This window comes from Quercus suber, unplaced genomic scaffold (assembly GCF_002906115.3).
Source record: "Quercus suber isolate HL8 unplaced genomic scaffold, Cork oak 2.0 scaffold_359, whole genome shotgun sequence".
Lineage (NCBI taxonomy): Eukaryota > Viridiplantae > Streptophyta > Magnoliopsida > Fagales > Fagaceae > Quercus > Quercus suber.
The window spans coordinates 568,920-580,569 of record NW_027069811.1 but is presented as its reverse complement, the minus strand read 5'-3'; the positions used below and the strand labels follow the sequence as shown (position 1 = coordinate 580,569).

The 11,650-nt window shown below is 36.0% G+C and overlaps 1 pseudogene; it reads right to left on the bottom strand.

Moving 5' to 3' along the window:
- Window positions 1–2,022: 2,022 nt before the first annotated feature.
- Window positions 2,023–6,912, bottom strand: LOC136061870 (uncharacterized; annotated as a pseudogene).
- Between the last annotated feature and the right edge of the window lie 4,738 nt (window positions 6,913–11,650).

Below are 11,650 nucleotides of genomic sequence, written 5' to 3'. Positions count from 1 at the left end.
AGGCGTTATCACACCCCCTAACTTAAATCTTGCTAGTCCCTAGCAATCCACAAAGCACCCATGTCTACTAAAAGTGAAAAATTAAAACTAAAATACAAGCCACTTTTGTAGGCTACACGACTGCAGTTCCCATGTGCAGCAAGTCTTTGAACCCCTAGGTCATCCTAGTGGACGAGTTTACTCTCGTGAGGGTTTGCAATGACTCTACCCACAAAAGTCAAATGTTTCCTAAAAATTCTTGCAGCAAATGTTAGTCTGCTTTACCATTATATCATACAAATGTACTTTCAATTTTTGAGTTGGGATACTATTCATCATATTAAAGAGCTTTCACTAGCTTTACTTTTGGAGTGTGTGTGTGCATAGCCCATCCAATCAAATTGGCTTTTCCAAACATGCATAGACCAAGAACAATCTAGATTAAAGCCTCTACTCCAAAACTTCTCTTAAGTCATCAACACTCTGAAAGAACACACAGAATTAATGGTTTCTCTCTTCAAATCACATGTGAACAAAAAGGAAAGAAGAAGTTTTAAGAATATCACATGTGTATACAAAAACAGCCACTAAAACAACGGGAAAAGATCTCTTGGAAAGGATGTTGAGTTCCTGGAAACATGAGGTTAATACCATTCTCATCCCTAGTTTTCCTTTAGGATCAAGAAGGACTTTAGGCTCAATGGTAGTATAATCTTTTGGCTAGGTAAAGGTAAACTGCTCTCTTTGAAATATGAGGTATATGAATCAAATGCAGGAAATTCAAGCCAAACCCAACTCATAGCAGTAACAACCAACTTGAATCAAAACAACCTTTACTCAACCATATAACCCTTCTAAAATACATGAAAGATGTGTAAAAAACCAATGATTTATATGTATGTCTTCTCTTTCTTTTCTTTTTCTTTTTTCTTCTTCTTCTTTTGGATTTTTTTTTTTTTTTTGAAAAGAAAAGAGAGACAATGGTGGTATCTAAACACATCAATTGCTCAAAACTTGAACCCCCAAGAGAACACCCATAAACAAAAATGTTTTGTGGTATTGTGAAAATATTTCTCATGGCTCAAATGATGGTGACAATGGTTAATGTAAAGGTAGGCTAAATATTTGTTTAGCTGGGGAAAAAAGATTGATGGCCTTAACTCATCTCCTAAAATTCCACATAAACCAGCATGCCTAAGGACAAAAATAAGTAAGATCATGGTATATCTCCCCATAATGTTTCCAGTAGTCAACCAAAAAAAATATAGAGATCTTTTACAAAAATTGAAGCATATAAGAGAAATTTAAGAGTTCAAACAAAGATATACTCTTACAAAGAAAAGTAAGGCTTAAGAACTCTCCATATGGGTTGAGTTTCAGCTTATATCTAGCTTGTTCATGATCCATGCATATCCAACATCCAACCGTTCGCTAACCTAGCTATTGTGCTCAAAAGTTTCCAATTGTCCTCTTCATGAAAGAGTCTTAATATAACAAATAGTATAATCAACTTAGCATTATTCATTCCATCACATGATATAAAAATAAAGCTTATAACTCTTCTACATTCAAATTCAAGGGTTTTTTTTTTTTTTTTGAAATTTCGTTCACACCTACAAATGTTAGCTCACAAAAGAAAAATAATAACCAAAAAAAAAAAAAAACATAAACAAAAACAAAAACAAAAGGCAAAAAAAAAAAAATTAAAACAAATATGGTACAACTTCATAAGGCTTTTTCAAAGTTCACTTAGCATCCCAATAGGCAGGGATCTCTAGTGACATAGTCTCCTCCTCTGGTATAACCCCCCCTAAGTATGGTTTTAACCTTTGTCCATTTACTTTTAAAATCCTACCATCCCTAGGGTCCTCAACTACTACAGCTCCATGGTTAAACACTTCCCTTACAATGAAAGGGCCATCCCACCTAGTTTTTAGTTTACCTGGAAATTTATGAAGCCTTGAATCATAGAGAAGGGCTTGCTGATTTTTCTCAAAAATTTTCCTCACAATGCTTTTATCATGAAATAATTTCATCCTTTCTTTATAATTGCGAGTTAAAGGCTTTAATAGCCCAATAAGCTTTATGTTCCATCTCTGAAGGCAAATGACAAGGTTTCCCATAAACAAGATGATAGGGAGACATTCCTAAGGGTCCTTTATAGGCTATTCGGTAAGCCCATATTGCATCAACTAGCCTTAAAGACCAATCTTTACGGTTTGGATTGACCGTTTTCTCTAAAATTTGCTAAATCTCCCTATTGGCAAGCTCAACTTGCCCACAAGTTTGAGGGTGGTACGAGGTGGACAACCGGTGCACCACTCCATACTTTTTCAACAATACTTGAAAATAACGGTTACAAAAATGGCTACCATTATCACTAATTATAGCCTTTGGCATTCCAAATCGTGAGAGAATGTGTTCTCTCAAAAATTTCAAAACTGTTTTATGGTCATTAACCTTGCAAGCTATGGCCTTAACCCATCCAGATACATAATCCACTGCCAAGAGAATATATAGATTACCAAAAGATTAGGGAAAAGGTCCCATGAAGTCGATTCCCCAACAATCAAAAACTTCTATCTCAAGGATAGGGGACATTGGCATCATGTTCCTACGTGTGATACGCCCTAACTTTTGGCACTCTATGCACCTCTTACAAAAGTTGTAAGTGTCCTTAAACATAGTAGGCCAATAAAATCCACACTGCAAGATTTTTGCAGCGGTTTTTCTCACAGCAAAGTGGCCACCACAAGCTTCTGAATGGCAAAATTTCATAACATTATAGGTCTCATTATTAGGAATGCATCTTCTCAAGATTTGATCAGGGCAATATTTAAACAAATAAGGATCATCCCAATAAAATTTTCTTACCTTAACAAAGAATTTTCGCCTATCTTGCGTGGTCCAGTGCTCAGGAATGGCATTCATGACTAGGTAATTCACTATATGTGCATACCATGGTAGCTCAGTAACAGCATAAAGTTGCTCACCTGGGAATGAGTCTCTAATAGGCATTTCTTTTATACCCTCATCAAAAGTAAGTCGAGATAGATGATCTGCCACTACATTCTTCGCTCCTTTCTTATCTTTGATCTCAATGTTGAATTCTTGCAAGAGTAAAATCCAACGTATTAATCGCGCCTTAGCATCCTTCTTAGAAAGAAGGTATTTAAGGGCAGCATGATCTGTAAAAAAAACAATGGGAGCACCAATCAAATATGAGCGAAATTTATCTAGAGCAAATACTACAACTAGTAACTCTTTTTCTGTGGTGGTGTAATTCATTTGTGCACTATTTAGAGTTCGACTAGCATAGTATATCACATAAGGCTTTTTATCTTTTCTTTGTCCAAGGACTACCCCTATTGCATAATCACTAGCATCACACATGATTTCAAATGGTAGAGACCAATCTGGGGCTTGCATTATAGGGGCAGACGTAAGCATGTGGACTAGCTTTTTGAAGGCTACTTCACACTCTTCCGTCCACTCAAAATTGGACTCCTTAAGTAGGAGATTACAAAGAGGTCTAGATATAGAACTAAAATTCTTTATAAATCTCTTATAGAAGCTAGCATGCCCTAAAAGGGATCTAACATCTTTCACTGTCTTAGGGGTTGGTAGATTAAGAATTAAGTCTATTTTAGCTTTGTCCACCTCTATGCCTCTAGAAGACATTACATGCCCAAGAACAATTATTGAAGTGACCATAAAATGACACTTTTCCCAATTAAGAACTAAGCCTTTTTCTTCACAATGGGCTAAAACCAATTTTAAGTTATTAAGACAATCATCAAAAGAGTCACCAAAGATAGACAAGTCATCCATAAACACTTCCAAAAATTTCTCAACCATGTCACTAAAAATACTAACCATGAATCTTTGAAAAGTGGCTAGTGCATTACATAGCCCAAATGTCATTCTTCGAAAGGCGAAGGTACCGAAAGGGCAAGTGAAAGTGGTATTTCCCTGATTTTCTAAGGCAATCTCTATCTAGTAATAGCCTGAATAGCCATCTAGGAAGCAATAGAACATATGGCCAGCTACCCTTTCCAATATTTGGTCAATGAAAGGTAAGGGGAAGTGGTCTTTCTTAGTTATAGCATTAAGCTTCCTATAGTCTACACACATTCTCCAACCTGTAACTAATCAGGTTGGGATCATCTCATTGTTTTCATTCTTGACTACTATCATTCTAGACTTCTTGGGAACCACCTGCGTTGGGCTTACCCACTTACTATTAGAAATAGGGTATATGATATCCAACAATTTAATTACCTCATTTTTAACAACATCTTTCATTGTTGGGTTAAGCCGACGTTGGGGTTCTCTAGAAGTCTTACAATCATCCTCTAAGTAAATTTTATGTGTGCAAATCAATGGGCTAATGCCCTTGATATCAGCTATGGTCCATCCTAGGGCTGATTTGTGGTCTCTTAAAACATTCAACAACTTACCTTCCTATTCCTCATTTAATGCAGAAGAAATAACTACAAGAAAAGTTTCACCTGGACCCAAATATGCATGCTTAAGACCACTGGGTAGCGGCTTAAGTTCTAGCTATGGTGCCTCTTCACTTGAAGGCACAGGCTTTTTGTCACTCTTTGGTAGCTCCTCAAAGCGAGGTCTCCATCCTTCATTAATTGCCATCACATGTTGTTCTTCCAAAACCTGTGAGGAATCCAACAAAGAACAAATTTCAGATAAATGAATATTACTTTTTAAATCATAAGAATCAACAGAATTATTAAGAAGGGCTTCAAGAGGATTAGAAAAACAATTCTTATTAAACTCTTCTTGAACCACCGCCTCAATGAGGCTCACATAAGCACAGTCATCATCTTCATGTGGTTGTTTAGCCACATGAAATATGTTTAGCTCCAAAGTCATGGAACCAAAAGTGAGTTGCATCCTTCCATTCCTGCAATTAATTAAAGCATTAGCTGTGGCAAGGAAAGGTCTGCCCAAAATAATAGGGGTATGAGCACTAGGATGTAAAATAGGCTAGTAATCTAGAACAATAAAATCAACTGGATAATAAAAGTGTTCAATGTTTGCCAACACATCCTCAACCATCCCCCTCGGCTCCCTTACAGAGCGGTCAGCTAGCTGTAAAGTTACTGAAGTAGGTTTTAACTCACCAAGTCCAAGTTTTTGATATACACTGAATGGGATCAAATTAACACTTACCCCAAGATCTAGCAATGCATGCTCCATGATGTAATCTCCAATAGTACAAGAGATCGTAGGACAACCTAGATCCTTATACTTTGGTGGGGTCTGATGTTGAATAACTGCACTTACCTATTCTGTTAGGAATGCAATCTTCTTTACATGATGCTTTCTCTTGATGGTGCATAAGTCCTTAATTACCTTGGCATATGCAAGCACTTACTTAATAACATGCAATAATGACAAATTTATCTTGACTTGATGCAAATGCTCTAATATCTCAGATGTGGTGTCCAATTTCCTAGGTAATTTTAATGCTTTTGGAAATGGTGGAGAGATTGGGCATTGTTCAATGTCATCAAGCCCAAGTGACTCAGTTTCATCCTTCCTTTCTTCAACTGGGGTCTCCTTAGAGTTCTTAGTTATTAAAGGAGCACTTTTAGCAATCTTTTTACCACTCCTTAAAGTGGTCACAACTTTTACTTCATCATGTTTATCCTCAGAGCCAATTTTTAGATTTTGATTGATGGGATTGGGTTGAGTTTGGGAAGGAAACTTCCCTCTCTCTGTCCCACTCAATGAATTTGTAAGCCTTGTTATATGACTCTTGGTCTCTTTTACCTCTTCATCTAGCCTAGTGAGCATGGATTCAAACTTTTGATTTTGCTCACTTTGCCTTTGAATAAAAGTACTAAGTGCATCTTCCAAGGAAGGTCTAGATGATGATGATGCATGTGGTGAGTTAAAATTCCTTGGAGCAGGAGGATTCAACACATTGTCACTCTTATAACTCAAATACGGATGGTTTTGCATATTTGGGTTATAATTGTTAGAATATGAAGAATTATTTGGCCAATATGAATTAAATGCATGTACTTGTTCTTCTGGCACATTTAAGAATGATGAAAGTGGTGCACATTCATTTGTAGCATGGTTTATCTCATGACAGATTTTACACACCTCCATTGGGTCCTCTCTAAAGGTAGCACTAACACTCTTACTTCCTTTCATTTTGAGTGCCTTTATTTCTTTTGTTAAGATGCTGATTTTTGCACTCATGTTATCATCTTCCCTCAACTTGAAAAGACTTCCACTAGAAGTGGTAGTGTTAGTTCTAGTCCTATCAGTGGAGTCCATAGGGCTAGGTCCAGTCCATGTGTTAGAGTTTTCAGCTATCTCATCAAGATAATCAATTGCATCTTCGGGTTCTTTTTGTAAAAAGTCCCCTCCGCATGAGAGTTGAATATACTGTCGATCCCTAGGTGTAAGTCCTTCATAAAAATAGCTAACTAATCTCCAATCTTCATACCCATGATTTGGGCAGAAATTGAAAAGATCTTTGTACCTTTCCCAAGCTTGGTATAAGGTCTCATTTTCGCCTTGGACAAAACTAGCTATCCTTCTTTTTACTTGCTAGACTTTGTGGGGAGGAAAGTGTTTCTTAAAAAACTCTTTGGCCATTTCCCCCCAACTACCTATAGACCTAGGTTTCAAGGTGTAAAGCCAACTTCTTGCCTTATCCTTAAGAGAAAAAGGAAAGAAACGTAACTTAGCAGTCTCAATAACATTTTGTGCATAGAAACTACTAATTACCTCTTCAAAAGCTCTAACATGGACATAAGGATTTTCATTTTCTTGTCCCCTAAAGTCAGGAAGTATTGCTAATAAACCTTGTTTCAGTTCTACATGTGGTGCATTAGGTGGAAACATGATGCATGAAGGAACAAAATTTTGTGTGGGATGCAACAATTCATACATAGTTCTTCTATTCTCCTCATGATTATTACGTGTTCATCACCCATGAATGAAGAAGGTGAAAGCAAAGGTGTGCCAAAAAGATTACCAAAATAAGTTTCAAAAATTTCTAATCTGCCTCTCTTGTTTCTAACCCAAATGCTCATGTAACAATGAATCCACAATCAAATAAAATAAAATAAAAACAAACAAAAAAAATAAAAACAAAAAAAAAGGAAAAAAATGGAACGAAGTTACCAATAGAAGAATTTCCACTGGTTGTGCTTTGCTCCCAAAAATTGCCTCTGAACACGCAACAACTCCCCGGCAATGGCGCCAAAATTGCTTGCTTACTCCCAAATGCAGGAGATCGTAGCAATATAATTATCGGAGTACCGAGGTCGAACCACAAGGAGCAGGGTAAATTCAAAGACAATATAATTAAATAACAATTTGGGTGAAGAAGAAAAATATTTTTGCTTGGTGAGTGTTAACAAGAATAATAATAAAAACTGATTTAAATCAATAATGTTAAACACTAGGGCATCGAGATGTTTTCTTATATCGATATGAAATTCTTTGTGATCTAAGAAAATATATATTTCATAATTGATTATTTTTATACAATTAAAAACTTATGATTTGGTTGAACTGAGACAATTCAAGAAGCATAATAACCTCGATTAATAATGAGGTTAGAAAAGTTTTCAGAAAACTCATTCACTTTAAAACCTAATTTCTATTTGAAACTATTAGAAATTCATCTAAACAATAAGAAAAACATGATTGAACTTATTGAAAGCATGGAAGAACTAACACATCAAAAGAAATCTAATTGAACAATCAAATATGTCTTTGATAAAATCCTAGAAAGAATCACATTGAATATTCATATCGTATAGAAGACACATAACCCCTGGCCCTAGCAAAGAGTTTAGGCTGCCATTAGAGAAAGAAAAATACAAGGTTTTCTTTGCCAAAATTCGTTCTCATAGCCTCCCTTCTAAAACCCTAATGTCTAAGTGTCCAAAGAAAGTAAATCTTTTCCTATTTTAATTTCCATCCAAGTTTACAGTAGTAACTTGTGAGTTAATTTCAGCCTTCAAACATTGAGAATTTCAAAAAATGTAAAACTGGAAAGTTGTAGATATTTAAGTCACGGTTCCAACTCATCCAGCTTTGTGTCAATTGGATTTTGGAGGAGAGAGATACGTCCAAAATACTGATCAGTGCTAAAATCAGATTTTTCCTTTCCATATTCTGCCTCTTTGATTTCTTTCCTTATTTGAAGCTTCCAATCATGTTAGATGATCCAAGCACTCCAACTGTAGCTCCTTTGACATTTAGGCATGGTCCTTTAGCTCCACTTTAATTCTAGTTTGGCCTCCATTCTCTCACAAATTCCTGTAAACTTATCTTTCTCACATGATTTCCTGAAAGTAGAAAATTGCACACAATGAATAGCATTTTATTCAAGAAATTATGTAAAAATAAATAATAGGGACTAATGCAAATCATGACTTAATTCTACAAATTAAGCATAGTAATAAAGAGATAACGCCCACATAAATATATAATAAGTACACATTTTAAGGCGTTATCAAGAACAAGTCCAATCGGGTATAAGGGTAAGGGTTCAATTGTAGGCTGGTATAAGGTACTAAGATTCCTTTAATTGTAACCGCTTGTTGTGATAGTAGTGGAATTTCGGGAGTGGTGACCTGAAAATCACCTGGTAGGGTTTTTGTCGTTAGGTTTTTTCTATTCGTAAACAAATCACCGTGTTATTTATTTTCCGTTGCATAACTAGTTTATTCGTGATTTGTTTGTGTTACCATGCATTTGCATGTTAATTAACTTAATTAATTCACTTAGCTAAATTAATTGATTAATTTATCATAAGAGGTCAATACATTTTTGGCCTATCAAGTGGTATCAGAGCAAACACACTCTGATTAGGTTTAATATTTGTTGTGTTGATCTATTGACCCCTGTTTGTCATGGATAGAGGACAGTTGTTAATTATACCTCCTTTATTTGATGGCACTAACTATGTATATTGGAAAGTACACATGAGAGCTTTCTTGCAGTCTTTAGATGAGAAGGTGTGGCAAGCTGTAGAGATTGGCTGGACTAAGCCAAAGGAAGCGCCGACCGATTGGGATGAAACAAAGATTAAGGCAGCAAAATTCAACAGCAAGGCATTGAATGCCTTATTTAGTGCAGTCACCAATGAGGAGTTTAAGAAGATATCCTCTATTGAAACTGCTAAGGAAGCATGGACCATCCTCCAGACAACCTATGAAGGTACAAAGGCTGTCAAGGATTCAAAGTTTTAGAGGCTCACTACAAGCTTTGAAGAGATAAAAATGGAGGAGGATGAGTCGTTCGATGAGTTCTATGCCAAACTCAAGGACATAGTGAACTCAGCCTTCAATCTTGGGGAAACCATTTCTGAACCCAAGATTGTGAGGAAAGTGCTCAGATCTCTACCCGAGAGATTTCACGCCAAGATTACGGTGATCGAGGAATCAAAGGATATTGACAAGATTCCTTTGACTGATCTGGTTGGAAATTTGCAGACCTACGAGTTAGGGTTATCAAGGATCGGCAAGTCGAATAAAGGCAAGAACATGGCTTTGAAGGTCAAGAGCAGTAACACTAATGAGTCTTCAGATGATAAGGATTCTAAGATGAAGTTTTACATTACAAGGCAGTTCAAAAAGTTTATAAAGAATGCCAATGGAAAGGGATTTGACAAGGATTGTAGGCAATCCAGTTCTTCTCAGTTCAAGAGCCAAGACAAAGGGAAGAAAAATGCAAAGGATGGCGGTCAGTACACTGTTTTTGTGGGACCTATGTGCTTTGGGTGTCATGGATTTGGTCACATGAAGCAAGAGTGTCCCACATATCTTAAGAGTGTTGGGAAAAGCAAGGCACTTGCTGCTACATTGAGTGACACTGAGCCTGAGGATGATTCCGACAATAAGGATGACAGAATCTTGAATGCCTTTATTGCCACAGTCAATCCTACTGAAGGGATTGTTGAAGACGTGGACAAAGAAGAAGAATTGGTGGATTTTAAGTGTTAGAAGATGGATGATCAAGATGATATCCATATAGCCTATGAGAAACTATACAAGCTTTCTGAGAAACTGTATAGGCTGGCCACCAAGAAACTCAGTGATGTGGAACTTGATCGTGAAGAGCTATCCACAAAGTTTGATAAGGCTAATCAGACTATTATAGAACTAAGGTTTGAGAATAATTTCTTGGCTTAGAAGACCAAGAAGCTTGAAGCGGAGCTGTTTCAAGTTAGAGCTCAATTGGAGAGGACTTCAAGTGCAAAACTTGATGAGATGCTCAGAATTCAAAAATCTGCTATGGATCAAACAGGTTTAGGGTATGATCTTTCTTCCTCCTACTAATAATGCTAAAATTGAGAACAATAATGTTAAAACTGAATTAGCTAGTGAGAACTTAGACAAAGGTAAATCTATTTTAAGAGCACCCCCTAAGTAAGATAAGAAAGATGTTAAAAACCCTAGGGCTAAGAAGGCTAACTCTCGAAATCCTAAACAGACGATGTAGCATCTCTGTCATCATTATGGAGCTGTCGGTCATACTCGACCAAATTGTTATAAGTGGTTAGCCATTCAACAGAGTGCATGATAACAACTGGAAGCCAAAATCAGCTTCAATCCTCTTTTGCACCTCTTGGAGATCTTCTCAAAACCTTTATGTTCCTTTCGAACTTGAACAGTTTCAATTCTTCCCCCTCACCACCGGTTCAAAGGTTTAATCAACAAAAAGGTTCTTCCAAAGTGTGGAAGGAAAATGGCTCTAAGTGATTCTATCACTTTCTTCTCTTTCTTTGTGTTTTTGCTTGTTGCATTACTTGTGTATTTTGTTTTATTGTTTTAAGTCAGTCTAGTTTTATGCTTTGCTTTGCTTAACGTGTTTTTGTTTGTTTATTTTCAGTTTTGCTTATTTTTTGTTTTTCATATAAAAAAATTGAAAAATCAGGAAAAAAAAAATTACAAAAACAGTGTGTGTTTTGTGTACATTGGTACTTGTGTACCTTGGATGACTATTGAAACAAAATTTTCTAAACTTTGTATCTCTTGTAGCTTAAATGAGCATCTCTATGCACAATTAAGCAAGTGAGCTTTATGGCTCTTGTTTGTGATGAGTAAGATTAAGTTATCTCTTGTAATTAACACTTGTATCATTCTTTTTGACATGAAGGACTAGAAAATCCTAAGAGAAAGGCATAAATAACCATCTCACCACTGTTGCCTGCCAATCATGAATGACATATGTATGCTTCAGCATATCAAAAGTGTGATGTCAATGACATTTGTGTGCTTCGACATAGCAAAATTAGAATGTCAATTATCATTGGGTATTTTCTTTTTCTTTTTCTTATATGTCCATGCATGATATGCTAAATTAAAAAGAAAAATGCAAAGAAAATAAAAAGCAAAAAGATCAAAAATGTTTTTAAATATGATTGCCAGCGTGTATTCTATGAGATGTGGGAGTTATAGGATGTACCTCGAAGGTGATTGTCCCCATCAAATAGTTATAATTATGTGTGAGTTAAAGTGATTTTCTCATATCTCAAATCGTCATAACATGTATACACTTGTGCAATCTTGCGATATTTTTCACATAACATGCAATATTCTTTGCTACTCTTGATATATGTACAGGTACAATGTGATTTGGCCATCACAAGGTTTTACATGTGTTAATGTAT